The following is a 23,409-nucleotide window of genomic DNA, read 5'->3' as shown; positions in this document are numbered from 1 at the left end:
TAATTTCTCACCCTGGGTTTTTTTTTTTTTTTTTTTTGTACCTTGAAGCAATTCTCCTACCATCAGCCTGATGAACCCACAACTGGCTTTCCCATGAATTTAAAACTTTGCCTCGTCTTTGCTCTTCTGTTCATTCATTCATTCATTCTTTCACATAACAGACATTTCCATAACATCTCCTCCTGTCTTCACTTGTCCTACATACATGTTGGATCAAATTCAAGATAAAATAGTATGTGATTGAGCCATAAAAAAAAATATTACGTGATTGAAAAGGCACTAGAACAGAAATCCTGGATCCTTCTGTCAGCTCTGTCATCCATCAAGTATGTGACCTTGAGCAAGTCACTTCCCCTATATACACCTCTGTTAATAGGGGCTGGGCTATGTCATATCTAAAATCACTTACAGCTTTGAAATTCTACTATATCATTGTCACCCCAGTATTAGTGCAAACAGATAAATCCATACCATGATATTAGTAACTTTGAGATACCAATTTCAAGATATTTACATTTTTCAGTGGTTGAATACAAGGGCTTTCCTAAAAGGAAGTAAGGAAATTCTGACTTTGGTATTTGGGGTATGTTAATGAGCTGAGGAAAGAGTACTTGAGGACAGAGTGTTCAAATTCCATTTAGGAGACTAGTCTTGACTATTAGTCTACTTGCTATCTGCAATTCATCTCCTGCCATTCTCCCTTAACCCTTCACTTCCACACATCCCATGACTGCTCTCATCAGTGTTACCAAATGACTTTCACAGGGTTAGATCCATGAGTCGACTGTTACTCCTCATCCGACTTGACTCATCGTCATCATTTGACATATTTGATGACTCCCTCCTTAAAACACTTTCTCTATTGGACATCTATGACTCACCCACCTCTCTCCCTACTGCATGGGTCACTCCTCATTTTTCTTTGCTGATTTCTCTTCTGCACTCCAAGCCCCTAATGTTGGAGTGCTCCCAGCACTGAGGTGTTGGTCTTCTTTTCCGTGTGCACTCACTCCCTTGGTGATCTTATCTAATCCCTTGGTTTTAAACTCTATCTATATGCCAAAAACCCCAAATCTGTAACCAAGACCTCTTTCCTGAACTCCAGATTGGTATATGCAGATGGCTAATAGACTTCTAAAAAGAAGTATTCCTGATGTTCTTGCCCAAACCTCATCCTGACAGTCCAGTTGATGGAAGCTCCATCTTTTCAGATGCTCTGTCAAAAAAGTCTTTGGGGCATTTTAGTCCCTTTATTTCTCTCATACCCTACATCTAATCCATTGGGATACTGACTCTAGTTTAAAAATGTGTCAGAATTAAATTACTTCTTACCTCTACTGCCATCTCCCTCCTGGAGCTGCAATAGCTACTTAACAGGCCTCCTTCTAGGCTTATCCCTTAGAACCTGTTCTCAACACAGATGTCAGAATGGTCTTTTGAAACACTAATTCAAACCCTCCATTGGCTCAGCAACGTCTTCACAATGGCCTACAAGCCCTACCTCCTCTGGCCCTCCATAGCCCCTCTGATTTCACCTCCTATTGCTTCCTCCCCTTGCTCACTCCACTACAGTCAAGCAGCCCTTCTCACATCACACACGACAGGAGTAGCCTTGGTTCTTGCTCTTCTGCTTACACACATCTGCACAACCAATTTTCTCACCTCCTTCAAGTCTTTGCTCCCTTCTCACCTTCTCAATGAACCTTGACCATCCTACTCTAGCAGGCACTCCTAATCTCCCTTATCTGGATCTACCTTTTCTTTTTCCATAGCACTTCCCACCTTCCCATGCCTATACAATTTACGTATCATATTTTTTGTTCATTTTCTGTCCTCCCAAGCTAGAATGTAAGCCATGGGAGGACAGGGATCCTTTCCTGGTTGTTCATCCATGTACATGGACACTTTTCCCTACTTTTCCATCTCCATAAATACAAGAAAAAATGTTATTTCAACTAACTTCTTTGATGTCACCCTCTACCTGCTTCCAATCATGTTAACCTTCTCAAAGTTGAAGGCCTTCACTTGTTCAGATATTTTCATCAACTCAAGTACCTGGAATTGTCTCAGGCACCTCGTAAGTGTTTTATATTCATCAAATAAATGTTTAATCAATAGATCACTGAGGGATGGGCGAGTAGAGAAGAGTGGTCCTATAATTATCAGATTATAGCCAACATCACGAGAAGCTATATATGAAATAATAAGCTTAATACAGCTTCATCTTAATTATCCAATCAAAGCCCAATCCTGCTGTCCCTACTTTATCATTTGATAACCCTGATGGATGGACAGTGTTTGGAGTTCACTTCTCACTGTGGAGACCCTTGCTCTTCGCCCATCAGAATTCTCAGAACAAATTATAACCTTGGGCTAAAGAAACATGAAGAGTTCTGTATTCATCCTGGCAGACTTAGAATAGAGCCTATAAAATAACTACTTTATATCTACTGTAAGAAATATAAAAGAGAGGAGTAGTAATTAACAGGTATTGAGATCTAAGCCTGTGACAGACATTATCTTAAGGTTTCACAAGTATAAACTTATTTCTTCCTTGCAATAATCCCTACCTCCTGACTTCACACCTCTCTCCCCATTATTGGATGTGATCCATCTGGACAACAATCACAAAGTAACAAAAGTGCAATGGGTCAGAAGGGAAGATACAAAGCTAAAGAAATAGACCATGGCCTTTAATACTTCTAAAGAAAAATGTTATCTGTTAAGCACAGCTGCCATATCTCCGTGAAACCAGGTTGAGAAAATGTTTATGTTGACACATTGAAGGTCAAATATTCAAGGGTAATTAGATTTCTCCAAGGTGAATCATGGAGATGGCCTAGTTAGAAGTAGATACAGAACTTTCACTTTCCAGCCATAAATCAGCACTGACATACTAAAGCACATTTCTAAACATTTTTGCTTGTAGCTTCATCAATTATTTTACATATTTTCTGTTATTAGTCTTTTACAAATTTCATTAGGATCACAAAAAATTTACTAACTTACCTCTCCTCATCTCAGTATTCTTTCTTTCTTTTTTTTTTTTAATTTGAGAGAGAGAGCACCCATGAGTGGGGAGAAGGGCAGAGGGAGTGAATCCTCAAGCAGACACCCCCCCACACCAAGAGCAGAGCCTGACATGGGGCTCTATCTCATGACCCGTGAGATCACGGCCCAAGCGGAAACCAAGAGTCAGAGGCTTAACCGACTGAGCCACCTACATGCCCCTCAGTATTATTTCAAGTAGCTTTTTATTACCCTACTTTTCCATCTCCATAAACACAAGAAAAAAATGTTATTTCAACTAACTTCTTTGATGTCATCCTCTACCTGCTTTCAATCATGTTGATCTTCTCAAAGTTGAAGGCCTTCACTTGCTCAGATATTTTCATCAACTCATTCAGCATACATTTATTGAATTGCAGTGACAGCGCTGAGCACAAAGAGGCATAATCCACAGTCCCTCAATCAGAGAATGTAGTGTCTAATAGTAAAGGAGAAACCAATACACTGAAATAGCTTCCTATAAGAACCTCAGGGTCCATAAACAGAGGATTAGATAAATAAGACATTTATGTTCATGAAATGGAATACTACAATTTAAATTATTAGATTTAAATACATCAATATGGCTAGTTTTTAAAATACATTGAGTGAAAAAGCAAATTTTCAAAAGATATATGCAATAATCACATTATGTTCTTTAACAAACAGGTTACAAAATGACATTATGTATTGCTTACAAATATACAGTGTGTAACAAAAAATAAAAAACAGAGATTGAGAGGTTAGGTACCAAATTCAGATTAGTGGTTACCTCTGGAGAAAGAGGAGGTGAATGGGATTGGAAAATGTGTAATGTGAACCTCAACTTGATTAGTAAGATGCTATTTCTTTATTTAAAGAAAAATATTCTAAGCCAGGAATTTTAAATGGTAAATTTTGTTAGTTTGGGGTAGTAGAATATATGGTATTTTTCTATATTTTAATGATTTTTCCCAGCTATCTTCCAAATTTATAAATGAGAGAGAAGAGAGAAGGAAAGGTGTCACACTGAGAACACATTCACAATAAATAGGAAGTGACAAAGGCTGAAGAGAACATACCAGAGATACAAGCAAGTGTCAACAAGGGAGCAGCACTAAGAAGGGCTGTGAGGTTACAATGGGGAGAGACCAGTGGATGGGATTCCTAGAAGTGTTCCTAAAAATGCTAGACTGGAGTCAGGCTTAAAGAATGACCAAAAGTCATACAGACTGAAGTGAGCAAGAAAGTATTCCAAGAAGGAGGAATGGCAGAAGGAAAGGCAAAGCTACAGGACAGAACATGGAGCGTTCAGCAGAGACAGAGCCTCAGGAGACAGTCTTGAGCTTGAATTTTAACTCTGCTATTTACTTGCTTAGGGACCTTGGGAGGGTCACTTAATCTCTCCAAAACTGTTTCTTCAACTTGAACATGGGATAATAATATCTTCCTGGCTGCAGGATTGCACAGGCTAGAGAAAGTATATTCAAAGATGCCTGCATATAGTGATACAGTAATGCTCACAAATGAAGATTATGATTAATGATTATCGCATGGCACGAAGATTCAGGTCTCCTGTTTCCAGAGTCAGTGATCTTTTCATAACACCACATTGCTGATTTTGCAATTTAGCATTATCCTATAGTCATGTGGCCAAAACTTCCACGGTAATAAAGCAAGAGACCTCAGTGGAGTCCTGGACAGCTCACTGGATCTCAGTTATAAATTATGCCTCTTTAAAACAGCATGGAAGTTCCTCAAAAAATTAAAAATAGAACCACCATACGGTCCAGCAATTCCACTTCTGCGTATTTATCCAAAGAAAATCAAAACACTAACCAAGAAAGATACATGCACCCTCATGTTCACTGCAGCATTATTTATAATAGCCAAGACATAGAAACAATCTGAGTGTCCATCGATGGATGAACGGGTAAAGAAAAATGCAGTGTATATATAGTTGACCCTTGAACAACACAGGTTTGAAATGATTGGGTCCACTTATACACAGGTTTTTTTCAATAAATACAATAGTACAGTACTGTAAATATATTTTCTCTTCCTTATGATTCTCAATAACTTTTTTCTTTTCTTTTTCTCACTTTATTGTAAGAATACAGTATATAATAATTTAACATACAAAAATATGTGTTAATTGACTGCTTATGTTATTAGTAAGGCTTCCAGTCAATAGTAGGCTATTAGTAGTTCAGTTTTTAGGGAATCAAAAGCTATACATGGATTTTTAACTGCAGGAGGTGGGGGGGAGAGGGGTTAGTGCCCCTAACCTCCGCATTGCTCAAAGGTCAACTGTCTACATGGAATATTATTCAGCCACAAAAAAAGAATGAAATCTTGCCATTTGCAAACCAGATGGACCTTGAGGGCAGTATGCTAAGTGAAATAAGTCAAAGAAAGACAAATGCTATAGGATCTCCCTTATATGTGGAATCTAAAAGAACAACAATAACAAAAAATCCCAAAACCGCTCTTACATATACAGAGAACAGATTGGTGGTTACCAGAGGCAGGGATGGAGTGTAGAAGGTGGGCAAAATGGGTGAAAGGAGTCAAAAGGTACAAACTTCCAGTTGTAAAATAAATAAATCTTGGGAAATAACGTACAGCATGGTGACCATGGCTAATAATATTGTATTGCATATTTGAAAGTTGCTAAGAAAATACATTTTAGAAGTTCTCATCACAAGAAAAAATTCTATAACTATGTATGGTAATGGATGTTAACTAGACTTAGTGTGGTGATCATTTTGCAAATTTTACAAATATTGTCATACATCTGAGACAAATACAATGTTGTATGTCAATTATACCTCAATTAAGAAAAATGTCTCTTTTTGGTGTGCAAAAGAGCCCCAGATTCTACCTCTCACTCCATGTTGTTGGTGTTTCTCTGGAACATTTCTAACTATTTTGTCTGTCCTATATATGACCTTAAAGCAGTCAAAAGTAGAACTCTTGGTCAATTACCTTCCCAATTGTTGAGTCAGCTGCTGGCTAAAATTTTGAATACCAAACTTGTGTCAGCCAGGAAGTTAAAATAGGAGGTTATATGTTTAAGACCTTGAGGTCCCTGGTCTTCAAGGTTTACCAAAAAACCAAGTGCACAGGACTTTGGTCACGTTGCTGTTATTGATAAAGCATTCACAGATTTGTTCAATGGACTCTAACATATTTTTCATTTTATTTAAGCTGTAATGCTTGTTATGAAAGCAAGTTTAAAGAGCATTAAAAAAAAAACTTCATAAGACTTACACAATGCTGTGTTATATGAATGGTATATTTTACTCTGAAAGTCCCCAGGCCTCTTTTATCTTACCCAGTATCAGCAAAGGGAGGCTCCATCCACACAATTCCCAAGCACACCTCACTCCAAAGCAGACTGATGGTCCCTTGCCACTCTACTGAGCCAGCTGCAGCATGAGCTAAGGCCAAATCTGGGCAATTGAATTATTTTTCTCAGTGAGGTTTTAGCAACCATTAGCACTATCCCAGGAAGTTGTCCTTTCTTGGAGATAAATTGCCATAGGAAGCTATGTTTTCTCTTTTAGCACATACTTCCAAATTTCATTGCTCTGCATGGTGGGGAAGAAGCATATGTTGCTTCTCAACACCACTCACTTCAAACAACTGAGAAACACAGGGTTGTTTAGGCCACAGGAGCAATGGACACACACCATCCAGAAATCTCCTTTTGTCTGACAAAATGCCACAGACTTGCATTGATAACATGCTATTTTTGTTCACCATCAATCCACTACAGCTGCCACCACCCTTTCCAAAACAATAGCCGAACTTTCAAAAATCTTCACCAACCTCCTACCCTTTTCCTATACCTTTTCTTTCATCTCCCAAAGAATAAAGAAACAGTTCTGTGATTTTATCAGGGCTAGTTAACTTAATTAAAGGCACTAACTTGGTCACGTTGTATTTGGTTGCAGTGATGTTGTCACAGAGAGGATTTAAAATAACCTAAGATGCTATCTCAGCCCTTGACAAAAACCCACACCAAACCACAGCCGGGATTGGTTCTAGTGGTTGACATTTGGGGCTATCTTCTAGACAAGGAAGCCAGAAAGAGGATGGGCCAAGCATCAACAATCCTTTTAATCCAATGTCCTTCCACAGTAATGGGGAGCAGAATATGCCACCCCAAAATATGCTTCTTTTGCATAGGATTACTTTGAGCTGAAGGCAACTGAGAAGAAACAGATATAAGAAAACTTCTCTGACCTCCCCCCTATAAAGGCAAGATACGGATTTGTAAAGGGGTTCACCTCTTACCAGGAAGGACAGACATAACTAAAGACAACTCTAGACCCTTATTAGCCCAGAGAGGGCACCAGAGGATTCTATATAACAAACTCCACTCACTAGACCTTATCTGCCATTAGTTCCCCCATGTTAACCTTACCATAATTTGCCATCCTAGAAATCCAAAGTGCTTTTCCTTAGTCTTGTGCCTTCTCAAAAAATGTATTGTTCTTTTGTTAAGATGTTATATATGCCCAGGTTCTAACCACTCCTTCAACTTTCTTCAACCACTCCTTACTCATTACTGAGTATTCCCATGTGTACATAAGATGCACTTGTTAATAAACGCGTTTGGTTTTTTTCTTATTAATCTATCTTTTGTCAGTCTAATTTGCAAGGCCCCAGCCAATGAATCTAAGATGGGTAGAAGGCAAGAGAGTTATTTTCCTCCCCTACAAGAGCATACTAGAGGATAAGATGGGCTGATAAATTGCTTTTTTCTATCTGCTCTAAAGAGATTACCCATCGCTGGGATTGTTGGTCTAGTGTCTTCTATGATTATAAAACCTTCCAACAATTACAGGTAAGAGATAAATGAGGACAGAAAAAGCCATGATTTTCTTTCTATTTCTAATTTTGCAAACTTCTGAAATTAAAGGAATCTTTTCTCTTTCTTTAAGAGAAGCAGAGACCAGTAGGCACAGTACATCTGATGATGCTTTAAAGGTAACATTTTGGAGTTCATCCCCACGGACGGGGTAGGCAACAGCAGAGAAATCTATGTATGGGACTTCGATTAGCCATCACAGTTTTTCATTTTATTTTTTGATTAACTTTTCTCATGCATAGCTGAAAAAAAAAAACACTAAACAGAATGAACGGCAAGTTTTGTAATTAGACTAGATTGCCCAAGGCAAGAGAAAAAGAAAGACAAGCAAATCCTGTAATTCAGCTCCTAAGTAACATCCTCCACATGATAGGGTTTCTTCATACATTTTTTAATCAGGTTTTAAAGTTTTGCATGTATACACTGAAATGAGTGTTTCTTTTGGGAAAATGTATTAGTTTGCATCAAGGCTTTCATTTTCTCTTAAACACACCTTCTCCCCTGTATTGTAAAACATATAGTACATAAAGGTGTGTGGCAGCAGAGAGGAAAGGGAAAATATCATGAGAGAAACACATGATAAAGCTTACAAAGATGGAAAACCGTGGACTATGTGATAGAAGTGTTGAAGGAGTGTACCCAAAACAGCACTGATGGCTCAATGTCATCCTGGCGCAAGGTTTCTCTTTGCCTTTGAACCAAGAACATTCCTAATCAATAAGTTATATAAAAGAATAAGCCCAGCACATTGGTAACAAGTACACAAAATGAAAGGAATAGCAAAGATGGTAAAATAAACATATTAAGACTCCAGAAGGACTCAGGAAGTATAGGCCAGAACTAACAAGATATAAGATATCCTAACAAGTAAGGATAATTCAGTAAGATACAGTTCTACACTGGCATAAAAATACTCAGGTGCAAATTCAGAAAATGGTGGAAAACTAGGAGCTAGGGTCTATATTAGAAAAGGTCCTAAAAACGGAGGGCGCCTGGGTGGCTCAGTTGGTTAAGCGACTGCCTTCGGCTCAGGTCATGATCCTGGAGTCCCAGGATGGAGTCCCGCATCAGGCTACCTGCTCAGCAGGGAGTCTGCTTCTCCCTCTCCCGCTCCCCCCTCTTGTGCTCTTTCTCTCTCTCACTCTCTCTCAAATGAATAAATAAAATCTTTTAAAAAAAAAAGAAAAGAAAAAGAAAAAGTCCTGAATACGGAATTAGAGAACACCCGTGGTTTAAGTCAGTTTAACGCCCTTATCTCCATCTGTTTTCTCATGTTAAAACTGGGTATAACAGTGTCTACCTCTCAGGATTGTTAGGCCGTTTAAAAGAGATGACATGTGAGAGCAAATCTTAGAGCAGTCTATATGGACCAAGGTCTTACGAGCCCACAGGTCAAGCAGTGCCATGTCTCTGCTGTGCTCAATATTGGTCAAACCAAGGGAATAACACTGTGATCAAGTACAGGGGCCTCGATGTTAGAGCAAAGGAGGAAAGTCAGAAAGCACTTTTTGTACGCCAATTTATGTGTCTAAGAGGAGGCTCTGGGGATATTCATAAAAAGCCATGGTCTCTACCCTCAAGGAGCTCTTAATCTAGAAACGAAGGACAGTAACGTTCATCTAGAAGAAGTTGGTCAGTGCATTGCCAGTTTCGTAAGCAAAGTCCATGAGAGTCATCTGAATCACTCTTCAGTCACCCACTCCGTCTAACCCAGCATTTGTAACTACACAATTAACGTTTTTGGAAAGAATGAGTGATACAAGTTTTGCCTGGGAAGGTGAAGATCTAGGGAGAACAAGAAAACTCTGTTTAATATTTTGAAATTCTAACTTAAGAGAGAATCAATCTATATTCTGTAGCTCCAGAGAGCAGAACCGAGGCAAAATGTTGAAGGGATAAGGAGGCAGATTTGAGTTTTCTACAGAAAAACTTTCTACTAATGAAAGTTGCGGAAACAGAAAGGACTAGCTGAAGAACTGGCAAATGCCCCATCACCGAGTGTCCAACCAGGGGCTACACAGGATGGTCAGGATGCTCTAGAAGAAATTCCTACACTGGGCCATTGGCAGGTAAACTATGTGAGAAAAAAATTGCTTTCCATTTGAGAGGTGATCATCAGAGGATGAAAAGGCTAAAGTCCTAATACCCAGGGCCTGTTTGCAAAGCCTGTCACACTAAGGCTAGGAAATTTGACCGGGCAATAGCACTTGGTTCAGTCACAAAAAACAAGAGGGAAGATGATGACTTAAAAATCACCTCAGGCTATAATGAGGACTCCACGAACTGTGTGGCATCAGGTATTGGTATGTAGAGACGTACAGTCCAGTCTTCATGCACCATGACAGAAACTTCTCCCATAGTCCTTGGCTCCACCATGGAAGTCTGAATTAGAACAGCTACTCCATAGCTGGTCAAGTGCATAAAAGGAATTTTTGCCAGTGAACTTACAAAAGTGTCATTGCTTCAGATGTAATAGCTTATGTAACAATTTCCAGATACGGATTCATGTCCCCCTAAGACAGTAACTTCCCTATGCCTACTTGAATGAAGTAAATCAAGTGGAGTTGACCCCAGACCAGAATGAAAGGTGCACCCATGTCTTCATTAGGGGCTGTCCTCCTAATATCTGGACACCTCGTGATTAATCGCCCATAAGAAAAATACTAATAATAGCACCGCTGGTCCTGGGTCATGGCAGACACCGTGAAGATGGTACAGGAATGTCCTATATTGGATAAACATTGCTCTGTAACAGCAAAAATATTTATTGCTATAAGATTAGTTAAGGTTATTTATATTTTATCTGGGCCTGCGAATCCTAAAGCTTGGCCTTCTTTGTGTGTCTCTATTCAAAGATCACAACTATGAGGTCTTTTTGTGAGATATTTGCCTACTTAATTAAAACAAAATCTCTGAGACCTTAAAGTTAGATTTGAATAGATCTAAATTGCCCTTTCAGGGAATTTGTGTACCTGTCCTTCTCTAAAAGTTATATTTCTTTGCTCTGTAAAAAAAAAAAAAAAAAAATCCACTTAGGATACAAGAAGAAAAGAAAAAGAGAAAGGAAGGAGGGAGGGAAGGAAGGAAGGAAAAGCAGGAGGAAGGAAGGAAATTGGAAAGAGGGAGAGAGGGAGGGAAGGAAGGAAAAAGGAAGGAGGGAGGGAGGGAAGGAGGGAAGGGAGGAAGGGGAGAGAAGAAGGGAGGAAGGAAAGAAGGCAGGCTAGATCTTTCTCTTTCCAGGCCTCGTGATTGAGATCCAGGGTTTGTGAGCACCTGACAGAGCAGGGTCCTTTGCCGGCTCCTCCTCTTTGATGCCTGACCCTGTGTCAGGGGCTCTGATTATACTTCAAAGCTAATGGCTGGTTCATGGTTCTTAATGGCTGTATCTATTGTTGCTTCACCTCACAGGCCCACTGACTAGAATCCAGGTAAAAAGAACAATCCCAAATTTCCTATCCAGAGTTGCATGTAGAAGCAAAACCAAAGGCTTAACACAAAAGGGAAGTAAAACTGTGAAAAGTCCATTTCCAAAATTAACAAAAGCCTGAAAACCACCTACTCCAGGGCTCCGTTTCATCTTCAAGAAAAATCAGGATCTAACTTTTCACTCCAAACTTTCTATCCCAGGCTACTTAGGCAGCACCACATTGCAATTCTCTTATTTAAGGAATGGTTTGAAATATTCCCCAGCCCCATTTAACACATCCCAAAGCACGTGTCGACGGTGTGGAAGGGCACTGCCAAATGGCCAGCCCTGCTGCGAACCCAGGTGGGGGAGCTGGGCCAGCAGGAGAGGTTACACCTGTTTGGCAGCTTCCTCCAGGCTGTTCGAGTTGAGACCACAAGAGGGGCAAAGAGAGAAGTGCTCCTTGACATTCGCAGTCAACGAAGCAGAAGAGCAAAGGGCATAGCCCAGGGCCTAGAACAAAGGACAGGGCAGGGGTGGCCCTGAGCCACCTGAACGATCCCACTCCTCAGCAGGGTCACAAACCAAAGCGCTTTCTGAGGCCCACGGCGGCCCTTCTGAATGAACGCCAGAACCCGGAGGGCAGGTCACAAACGGCACTTCGAGCCACCTCTCCAGCCTAGATTTAATTGTTTCCGTAAACAAGGCGAAAAATAAATGAGGTTGTACTTAAGGGGTCAAAGGCCTCACGCCCTGACCTCTGCAGAGGAAATTCTGACTGGTTGGTCCTACCTTCCCGCTATGTCCATTTGCCGCAAGTCGTGAAAGTAAATTCAGGCTCAAAACCGCTCAGGCTATCATCCACAATCTGTGTCTCACTTAACTTCTAAACGTTCAGATAAATAGAAGCCTCATCAGTAAACATTGTGATAGTTATCCCTTTAACTGTCATTTATATAAACTTTTGCACATCCTTTCTAAATCAAGCTCAGATGTATCAGTTGTTCAAATATAAACATATTTAGCAGAATTCTGTCATTTCCTCGTATGTATATTCATTTGCGAATGACTCACTTCATACATCTTCATAAACCTGAGAAACTATCTGTTGAGTTCTTCACGGATGCAGGCAACGGTGCCGCCGGAGTGGAAAGCTGATAATGTATGCAGGGGGGGGGAGTAGCCCAAATTCGTGGCCCTGGGATCATTTTAATCCATCTTTGGGTCCAAGAAGTGTCACAGAGGTTCACCTGAAATAAAATTATCCCTTTCTCTTAGCTTGTTTTGTACCACCTGATCCTCTAACTCTTTATTAAACATTATCTTTCCCATCTGCTCTCGTGGATGTTCAACATCTTGTGGACCAACTCCAGGCTGATCGGTTTTTATGGGCGACATGATCTCAGTTTTATGCACCTACTGAGGATGATCCCAAGGACAAAGAGGATGAACAATCCACTAACTATAATAAGCAACTACACATCTCAAGATAGCTACAGCATATATTTGGTTTCAAAAGAAAAGGCTGAATTAAAACATGTCCCAAAACGTCTAACCTCCAACATATAGAAATAGCATTTTCTGTTCTCCATGCTCTGGTGAGTGGTGCTACTGGAAATCACGTCTCAGTCTCACTCAATCAGACTTTCCAGCCCTTAAATCTCATTTTAAGATCTGACACTACAGCAAGAAAAAGATACTCTTGAAAGCCCTCTGTGATGATCTGTGGGCAAAGCGTGCAGAATGCACACAGGCGCGCGGGCACACGAGCAAGCACTCTTTTAAAGGGAAAAAATGCATTGTTATTGCTTGATATAGGAAACTTGTTTCTTCAGTAACTATAATTACATGTATCCTGTTGCTTAAATTTATAAAACCTCAGTCATGAAAATTTACTCAAATACACAGAGTTATCTGAGAAAGCCAAATTATACTCCTAGCCAGGGGTGATGACAGGCATTGGAAAATCATTGCTATTATTTATTTCAAAATTTAGTTCAGTACAAAGTAATCCACTACGACCTCATTTGCTCACAACATTGTAAAAGTTTTTGCTTACTTGATTTTGATAAGAATTCCCTCTAAAGACTCATCTCTCTTTGTACCCCTGTTTTATTGATGAGCTCAGTCTGTTTCTTGGGCTGACCTTTCAAACAAAGATACTTGCTTTTTCTGTTACTCCAAATCTTCATGATCCTGTAATAATAATGATTATGATGGCATCTGGTCACACTGTATATATTAATGACAAGACAGAGCTGGCCACATGTCTTCACAGCTTACTGATCTCATTGATGAGAGCTGTCAGGCTGCCTCCTTGCAACTTGCATTTCAAGGTAATTAAAAACTAGCTTTTTTAGCAGCTTGAACTTTGTTTTGCTGTGAATTGGAAATATCGCGTGCTGCAGAAATAGAGAATGTACCAGTCACCTGCTCGACTTTACGCAACGCAAGATGTGAAAAACAGGTACAGGAGTTAATCACGTACCCAGAGTGAGGGCTTTCAAGTGCTTGCATGTGTTTCTTTATTCGTTGTTTTGCCTAAGGAAAGAATGCTAAAGTGCGGAGCTGAGTGTCATCTTCAGATTGCAGTTGAGGACCTTACTTAACGGGTCAAAGCCAAGGTAAAGCCAAGGTGAAAATGGAGGCAGGCATGCATCAATGGGCACAGGCTGTCCAGGAGAGTGCACATGCTATAGCAGTGCTGGCCTCTGGGGACGGAAAAGGAGGTGTGGGGTGACAGGAAGAACGACTTTTCACTGGGTTCTCTCTTGTTCCCTTTGAACATTTTACCTGATGTTCAAATTACTTTAAAAACAAATCTAGCGCTAGCTAAATAGCGTTTGCCCCTCCCAGCGCCGTGACGAGCCCCATTGATCCCAAAGGTAGCACAAGCAAAATGGCCCAGTAACCACGGCTGCCTCCCAAAGGCCCAGCTCCTCACTTCCTTTCCTTTCAACCTCAGCCAGTGTCCTCAGACTCTCACCCTGGCAAAGCAAGTGTCCAAGAAGCCACCTGCTTTCCTGAGTACAAATGAAGGATAACAGTTGTGCTTTCCTACATGTACATTATAAAGCAACATCAGGCTGGAAGAAACCACGCAAATCTTCATCATTTGAGAACGTTGGAAATGAATTTTCCTAGCTTCTGCAATCGGTTGGGGAAGATGCCCGTGTGTGTTCTGGTTTGGAGGGAAGAGGAATATCTAGGCAGGGAAGAGGAGGGCTGGGATGACGAGCAGAAGATGGGACCCTGTGCTGGAGGATGGCCCCCAGGGCACGCAGCCGGGCCTGCCCAAGCAAACCTCTGTGCAGAATGCTGGGAAAACGGGGCCCTTGCTCCCAGTCCCTCCACATGCTGCTGGTATCTGCGCAGGCCCTGAGCACAACAATATGCATGAAATGCTACCACTGGATGCCTTCAACGTGGTATACAGCAATTCCACCTAGCAGACCCCTGGGCTAGCAAGCATATTTCTGCAGGGTTCTTTCAAGGCTCTCCATGAGATTGCTCTAACCTTCCTTAGCTGCTTGACTTGACTTCTTTCTGCCCTTCAAAGTCTTCTTTTGATACTGCTTCAAACCCAGATCTTCTCCTTCTAGTCACACATGCATGCCTTAGAACACAGTAAGACAAAAATTTGCCTGTTCAAGGATTAAATTTTTCACCTCTAGGCAGTTAGTAAGACCAAACTCATTAATCTCCTATTTGCTGTTTTCTGTTTGGCACCAACCAGTGAAAATGCTGATAAAAGGTTTGTGTTACAACTCTGTGGCTGCCTCGCATGCCCGTGTTATTCTGCAGAGAAGTTGGCATGGGCATACCAGCTCCTGTTGCTGAATATTCCATGTGAGGTCTACTCTAAGACATCTGCTCTTGTGTCCATATGGGAAATTATTACATTAAGATTAAGTATCATTGGCTTTTTTTTCCCCAAAATGGAAACATCTTTATTGCTTTTGCTGGTTGTAAAGTAATAAATACCTGCTTTACAAAATTCTAACACCAGAGAACAGGACAAAGTTGTAAATGAAAGTCCTCTTCATAATCTTCCCTGACTGGGATGTCTACTGTTACCAGTTTGGTATATATTTTGAGAGGTATCTGTTATACACAATCATTAATGAATGTATACTGTACATGCTATGCCAGAATTCTGCTCCAAGGGACAAAATCTAATGCAAACTATCTTGAGCACAAAACATCTCACATAACTTAAAAACTCCAGCTAGTTTCAGGCAAACCTTGATCCAGGGACTAAAATGATATTACCAGGACTCACTTTCTATCTATCTCCTGCCTTTGCCGTTCTCCATGTTGGGATTATTCTTGGGGTCCAAATGGCATCCACCAGCTGCTCCAGGCTCACCTATCCTCAGGTTAAATTCTAGCAACAAAAAGCGGAGAATCTATTCCTACTATTTCTTACGCAAGTCTTAAGATCTGTATGGATCAACATGGCTCAAATGATCATCTCCAAACCAATCAATATACCCAGGAAAATGAAATACTCTGATTGACCAAGCTTGAGTCTCACATGAACCCCTGGAGCCAGTTGTGAAATCAACTCCTTCCTAGTCACATGTGTGACTAGGGTGGATGCTTCCAGAAAATCATACACTGTTGACAGAAGAGTGCTGTCAACAATGCTGATAAACAAAAGCAACAAATGTCCCCGAAACATTTGCTTCTTTCACCATCGGCATCAGGACAAGCTACATGATTTGTGGGGTTCAGTTCACAATGAACATGAGGAGATCTGTGTTCAAAAAGCAGTAAAAAAAAAAAAAGTGGCATTAATGGTACAAAAATATAAAGCTGTTTCCGTTCTTCTGCAGTCTTCCCATCAACTAATCATAGTGGGGGATTTTTTTGTTTTGTTTTTTTTACTGTGCGATGATGTTCTAAGTAAAAAGAAATTAAAAATTCAAAGTATTAGCATGACCACTCATATTTTCTGTATCAGATTCACATGCAAATATAAAGCTTTTAACTCATGTATGGATTACCAGAATTATACAACTTGTATTTTGCAGCTCATACCTATACATGTATTTCATTCTTAGGCAGAACCATGGGAACTACTTCAGCTGTCTTCATCTCTCTCCTTGATAGGCGCACCTTCAAGCACACTGTCTCCCTGCAGCTTACCGGTGAGTTAGGGAAGACTTAAAGGAAATGTAATTATGTGTTCCTCTCTTCTCCCTTTCCTTCTATGCTATCATTTTCAGCACAAGAGGTGGTCAAATACACAGATGTAAGACAAGTATGAAAGCATATGATAGGGTTTCTCGGTCGTTCACGTGTCTTAAAATGCCATCACATCTTTCTGCATTCAAAGCAAGTTTGGGTTTGCATGGAACACGTGGCCTCTTGGAGCTGTCAGGGCCCCACCTGCTCAGCAGGAGATGGAATTCCCTTACCTTGTACTCGCTTGAGTCTCGCTAAACTCCCACACTGGTGGGTTAACTGGAATTCTGTGCTCAGGGGCATTGAGAATGCTGTGTGCCAATGGGATGGGAAAGAAGGCCAGGCACATTTACTGCATTTATCTTTTCTGCTCGTGCACAGGCTCCATTGTCTTATCAAATTTCACTTACAAAACACAAATTCAAAAATAAAATTCTTAAGAATGCCAAGACAGGCAGTGCCTGGGTGGCTCAGTCAGTTAAGCATCTGCCTTCGGTTCAGGTCATGATCCCAAAGTCCTGGGATTGAGTCCTGCACTGGGCTCCCTGCTCAGCGGGGAGTCTGCTTCTCCCTCTGTGCTCTCCCTCTCTCTCTCTCAAATAAATAAAATCTTAAAAAAAAAAAAAAATTGCCAAGACAGCAACAGCCACGTATTAAACCAAGTTCAGGACCTTCTGAGAGCCAGACATGTACAACTACATGGGTCACAGGCCCAGGAAGCTGGCTTTGGGTCTCAATAAACAGAATGAGACTATTTAAATGACCAAAAGTGATTGAAAATCTCTGCAAAAAGCCTGAGATGTGGCTAAGCAAAGCTGCTGCTCAGAAAGAAGGGGAGTGGGACGCCTGGGTGGCTCAGTTGTTAAATGTCTGCCTTCGGCTCAGATCATGATCCCAGGGTCCTGGGATCGAGCCCCATATTGGGCTCCCTGCTCAGTGGGGAGCCTGCTTCTCCTTCTCCCATTTCCCCTGCTTGTGTTCCTCTCTTGCTGTGTCTCTCTCTATCAAATAAATAAATAAAATCTTAAAAAAAAAAAAAAGATTTAGAGAGAGAGAGAATTGCCTGCAACCTGTAATATAAATTTAAAAAAGAAAGAAAGAAAGGGAGTTTCCACAGAGAGCAGCGGTAACAGCTTTGGGAAAAAAAAAAAAATAGAAACCATTTCAAATATCTGCCCTGCAATTTATGACTACTCAATCAAACCCATTACACATGTAAAATTCATTCATTTTTAATGATTACATAGTATCCTATTGTACGATTGCACCATAATTTATTTTAACAGTCCCATATTAACATTTAGGTTCTCTCCAATTTTTCAATAAGACTTTTATGAATATTCTTGAAAATTCATCTGATTATTTCCTGAAGATAAATTTCAGCAGAATTGCTGAGTCAAACAAGACGCATGTTTTAAATGTTTTATATACATTACCAGACTGTCTGTCAGAATGGTAAACCAGTTTATAACAGTAGCAGTGTATAAGAAAGCCTGTTTCCTCATACTCAACACAGGATATTACCATTTGTTTTCATCTTTGCCAATCTGAATGATGAAAAATGGCATCATTGTACTTTTTTGAATCAGGGCTGAGGATAAGTATCTTTTTAGACTATTGTTAAATTTTATTTTTAACATTTCTGAACATTCAAATTCCCCCGGGAGCCCCACCCCCCCGCCCTTCCCCCTCCCGGTCTCACATTCAGTGAGAGATGAAGGAAAAGGCATGAACTGAAGCAGTATGTTACGATTTCCTACCAAAATGAGGGATAATAATAACAGCCACCGGGGGGCCTCGGTGACTCAGTCAGTTCAGCGTCTAACTCTTGGTTTCAGCTCAGGTCATGATGTCAGAGTCTCAAGATCAAGACTTGGGCTCAGCAGGGAGTCTGCTTGGAATTCTCTCGCTCCCTCTCCCTCTGCCCTTCCCCCTGTTCTCTCTTTCTCTCTCTCAAATAAATAAATAAATCTTTTTAAAATAATAATAATAATAGCCACCATTTGTTAAGTGCTTACTACACCTCACGCACGTTATACACATCATCTCTTCAAATTCTCACAATCTCATTGAATCCTAGAAATTAAGACTATGGTTTCCCCCCATTTCACGGAAGAGTAAAAAGAGGTTTGGAAAGTTTAAGTAACAGTTAAGTGGCAAAACAAGGTCTCTGTTGGAACATGGGTTTATCTGAAACGAAAGACCTTAACCCCCCAACCAAAACCCTGCTCTACAACTAGATGTTCCTAAACTCCATCTAATGTTTCTCATTTTCATATTAATATGGCAGCTGTTTTGCTTTCGGTTGAATTAGAGTATAAAATAATCCTTAACCGCAGAATGGCATCGTCTAATACCTAGCAATCCCTGAGGATGTTAACCAAAAGGAAGAATGTTACCTAAACTCTGTCTGGCCAGAAGCTGAAAGGCAACTAGGGAAGCTGAGTGTGCATCATTCATCTTGAAGCCTCGTAAAAGAAGGGAAATTGTATTTGCAAGTCCAATTTCTGAATGTTTGAGGAAGCCTTGCAGGAATGCTGCACTGAGGAGTTAAAACGAGGATGCTGAGAGGGAATGTAGATAATATAGTGTGGGGGGCTCTCCACTGCAGGGTATGTAAATACTTTATACACTAATTCAATTACATTTTCAGATTATGCAGGAAGACTGATTTAAGCAACAGCCTGCCCTGCTGTCCCATCACCCATGCATACATGCAGGAGAACAGAGTTAAGAGAGCTGGGTCGACCTTAACTCTGGATTTCTTGACTTTTATGGGCTTAAGTTGGAACTTTAATGTTTTATTAATGTCGAGTTTTTGGAGTTGGTATTCAAAATGTTTCAAGCAGAGATAAGATGGGTCTCAAAGACCTGGAATCTGTTCACATTGGCAGGTAGTAAAAAAAAAAAAATCCACTATTTTATACAAATTATCAAACACTCGATGAAATCAGTGGGATTATTTTTGTGTAAATTATTAACCCTGCATAAAGTGAAAATATTTAACATGCCATTGTAAATGCATAAACAGTGTATATAATTATGAGTTTTGAAAGTCCTGTTCTAATGTACAACTAAATATATTCTTAAATTGATCAACTTCAGAGAAAGGGCAAAGAAAAACCGTAAATAAAGAGATTTTCCCAAAGCACAAAAGAATGAGCAAACCCTTGCAAGTGCCTCAAAGAGTCAAAAAATTCTCATAGTATTTATATCTTGTATTGATTTATGTAAGAAGTCCCCTCTAAATCCTGCCTGGTTCTATGTGTGATTTTCTAGGAGGAAATTCAAAGATGACCCAAGGTTGCAATTTGTGGTAATAAAAACTTTTCTATCAGACTGGTTCTCTCCTTTTTCGAAAGGTTTGGCCTTTGGAAAAAAGCGAGATTTATGTAATATATTTTTGAGGGAGAAAGGAAGAGCTGTATTGAGGGTTAATTTGGGGGCTTTTTTTGCATCTGAATAAATAAATATATTTGATGGTCTATATTTTCCTTGAAAATGTTATTTAATGACAGAGTACCCTTTTGAGAGACCAAGGATCAATGTGCTATAAACATTTTAATCAGATTGCTATCATTAATGAGCGTTAGCACTCCTCCCCAGTGTTACTCCTATGGTTGCTTTACCTCTGTCCCAATTCATTCGCAAATACTCACAGGTTTTATTGGGGAGATTTTTATTTTTCTGGAAACGGGAGATTTTGAGTTACATGTTTTCATATTCATAAATGTCTTGACTATGAAGAATAAAGTGAAAAGAGATTTAAACTGGGCAAAAACACCGCTTATAAAACAGTCACTCAGGAATAATCATCTCAACTAAAGCAACTGTTTGTGCAAAGACAAAAGGGGCCAAATTCTGTCCTTGGATGTGCACACACAGCTCCTATTAGCTTTTGAAAACAGCTACGTGAGTGTAGCCAAGGACAGTATTTAGCCCAATTTGGTCTAATTTATCCAGACCACTGCAGCCATGAAAGATAAAGACAGATTATAAGACATTTTGCATGTCAGTACAGTAGCGAGCTCAGGGTTTTTCCAGTCCCCAGGGTTTCCTTCATCAGGCCAAATGTCAGTGATCACATCTGAGAAGTTTGAAAAGTACAAAGATCAAATTCACTTGCAATGCTGCTTGCCAGAGTCGGCAGCCGTATCTCAGGGAATGCCATTCTTTCTGTGTTGGGGACCGAAGTCTAGTGAAGTAAATTAACCAAAAAGAAACAGACATAGTCATATGCAAATGAAATTAAATGCTAAGATAAAAATAAAAGGACATTGATTTTAAACAGTTTTTTTTTTAACAACCAATCAAGAGATATTGAATTAATAAGTTTTAGACAGTCTTAATGCCCTGGTTTACAAGATATATTCCCAGGAGAGTGTTTTTTTATAGTTTGCTAAATTAAATTTCCCTCAGAAATGCTTATACCGATATACATGGCGGTCTACAATGGCTATTTACTCCACAATGAGGCCGTAAGTCGCAGGACTGGCTTTGTTTAAGCCAACGTTCGGGAGGTTGGTCAAAGAAGTGTCGATTTCCCTGCCAAAGTGCCGCCTCCATGCAGCAGACATACCTTGACTATCAGATGGCCCGTCCTCATTCTACAATATTACACAATGATCCAACACTGGGACTACCAGCCCCCTCTTTACTCTTTCACTGACATTTTATACGGGAAAAAAAGTAGTTTGACCATCTATTTTATACATCCGTGTTGAACTCACACTGCCAAATGCACTCTGTTTATTGCAGCTAATGGGTACCCAGACACGTTTGCTTTCCTGTGAGGGCACTCATTTGACACCTCTTGATTCTTGGGCACCTTTACATTGCTTTCTGTCTGGGAGCCTGATCCAGGGCCTTTTACATGAGTAAAATCCCCAATGACATCAACAGAATGTTGGACATGAGTCCAAGATGTAGCAGTAAGACCATCTCAGAACTTTCCAGGGCACAGCAAGTACAGATTAAGGAGACAACACCTGGCATTTTCTTACCTCTGTGGTTTAGGAACAATGTTCTGCAGATTTTTGCGGATTTCTCAATCTGTGCTTCGAAGCTAATAATATATGTATCAGGCGTTTCAAGCTTTTGGGGGGAGAGTTTGAGAAGTATAGAGAAATGCGATTCTATACAAAAGCAATAATAACAGCAATGATAGCTTCCGTTTATGAAGCACAGACCATGGGCCAAATAATGTACTAGGTATTTGACACATGATTTCTTATGTGTAACAATTCTAGGAAATGGGTTTTATTATTTTAGTTGTAAATATCTTTTTTTTTAAATTAAGGGTTCAAAAGGCGTAAGAAACTTGCCCAAGTTCATACAGCAAATGACTCAAGGCAGAAGTGGCAGGGTGTTCTTCTTGCATGAAAACTGGACTCCATGGGACACCTGGGTGGCTCAGTCGGTTGAGTGTCTGTCTTTGGCTCAGGTCATGATCCCAGGGTCCTGGGATCGAGCCCCACATCGGGCTCCTTGCTCAGTGGGGAGCCTGCTTCTCCCTCTGCCTGCTGCTCCCCCCTGCCTCCCTCTCTCTCTCTCTCTGACAAATAAATAAAATCTTTGGGGGAAAAAAAAAAAGAAAGAAAATTGGACCAGGTTTGTGCTTATCAGATCCAGAGGTAATATGGACTCAGGGTTAAATCCTCATGGAGAAGCATGCCATGCTTTACTTCTATGTCTGCCCTTTCCTACAGTCATCAGAAAGATTCCTGGTTTCACAAATATAAATTTTCTGCTGCCTTTTCTCAGTATCTTCATGGCTACAATGTTTTCTGCTCCCGATAACAGTAGGTGTTGTGGATTCCTTTGTTCTTGCTTTTGTTTTTCTAAAAAAATGGAGAAGAAGAAGAAATGGAGAAACACTCACTACATGTTTATATCCACAAATAAGGTTGAATTGAATTGGTAATAAATGGCCTCTCAAGCATTGTTTTCATTTGCTAGTGCTGCACCTAATGACTGACAATTTCCTCATCTTTATTCTCAAACAAGCTCAATGGCATTGGCGTTCCTTGCTCTGTATCAAAGAAAGACAAAGTCAGGAATTTGCTTTCTTTGACCGTCAAACTGATTTTTCAAGATTGGTAATTTGTATTCACACCTTGATATTGTTTGGGAGCTCATCAGGGGCCTCAGTTACACCAAACCGGGTGATAACACAGAAGCAAAGAACTATTAACTGTCCGTTGTGTCACCAGCTACGTTCCCAATATGCCATACAACAAACTGGATCTTTGCCAGCTGAATACTTAGTCATCCCTGAAACTCTCTCCTGAGGCTGTTGTTTGTGATTTCTCCCTCTCTTTATGCCAAACCTTTTGAAAAATGAAAAGTCACTAGTGTTTAATCAGAATAATTTCCCAACCCTAACTACCTCTGTCAGCCTATCTCCTCGATGAGTCAAACTGGTAAAGGCTAACTCTTTTTTGCAATCCCTACTTGAGATCTCCAGAATCCGAGGCTGCTTTTCAAGAAGAAAGGAAGATTGGTGTGGGAAGCTCTCTAAGCACATTGATCCATATGAGAAGAAATGACCACACCCTATCTCTCCTTTTTTTTGCCATTTTACTCCTCGGTTCACCAAAGTACAGGGCAACAAGAAGAAGTTCTGAGAAGACAGGAATTTGGCATGCCTTGTATACCACTCTATTCCCGGTGCATAGAATAGTGCCTGAGAACCTGGTAGATGCTCATTAAATATTCTGAATAAATGAAAGTCATATCTGAATACAAGGGTTGTCAGGGAATTTCGATTACCCAAAAAGTCATGATTCTTCATCCCTCAGGAAGACAAAATCATGCAAGGGCGCCTGGGTGGCTCAGTCGGTTGAGCGTCTGCCTTCGGCTCAGGTCATGATCCCAGGGTCCTGGGATCCAGCCCCGTGTCAGGCTC

General features: G+C 40.3%; 1 long non-coding RNA gene across 1 annotated transcript in view; it reads right to left on the bottom strand.

Moving 5' to 3' along the window:
* The window catches only part of LOC123859427 (uncharacterized), a 114,713-nt gene that overhangs the window by 10,486 nt on the left and 80,818 nt on the right, over positions 1-23,409 (bottom strand). The window contains exon 7 of the long non-coding RNA XR_006794468.3: positions 3,334-3,487. This is a non-coding gene — a long non-coding RNA (uncharacterized LOC123859427). The remainder of the gene's footprint in view (positions 1-3,333; positions 3,488-23,409) is intronic.

Source organism: Mirounga angustirostris, unplaced genomic scaffold, assembly GCF_029215605.1.
Source record: "Mirounga angustirostris isolate CCGP_5_RB_7025 unplaced genomic scaffold, mMirAng1.0.hap1 SCAF_4, whole genome shotgun sequence".
Taxonomy (NCBI): Eukaryota; Metazoa; Chordata; class Mammalia; order Carnivora; family Phocidae; genus Mirounga; species Mirounga angustirostris.
This window is presented reverse-complemented; position numbering and strand designations above follow the sequence as displayed.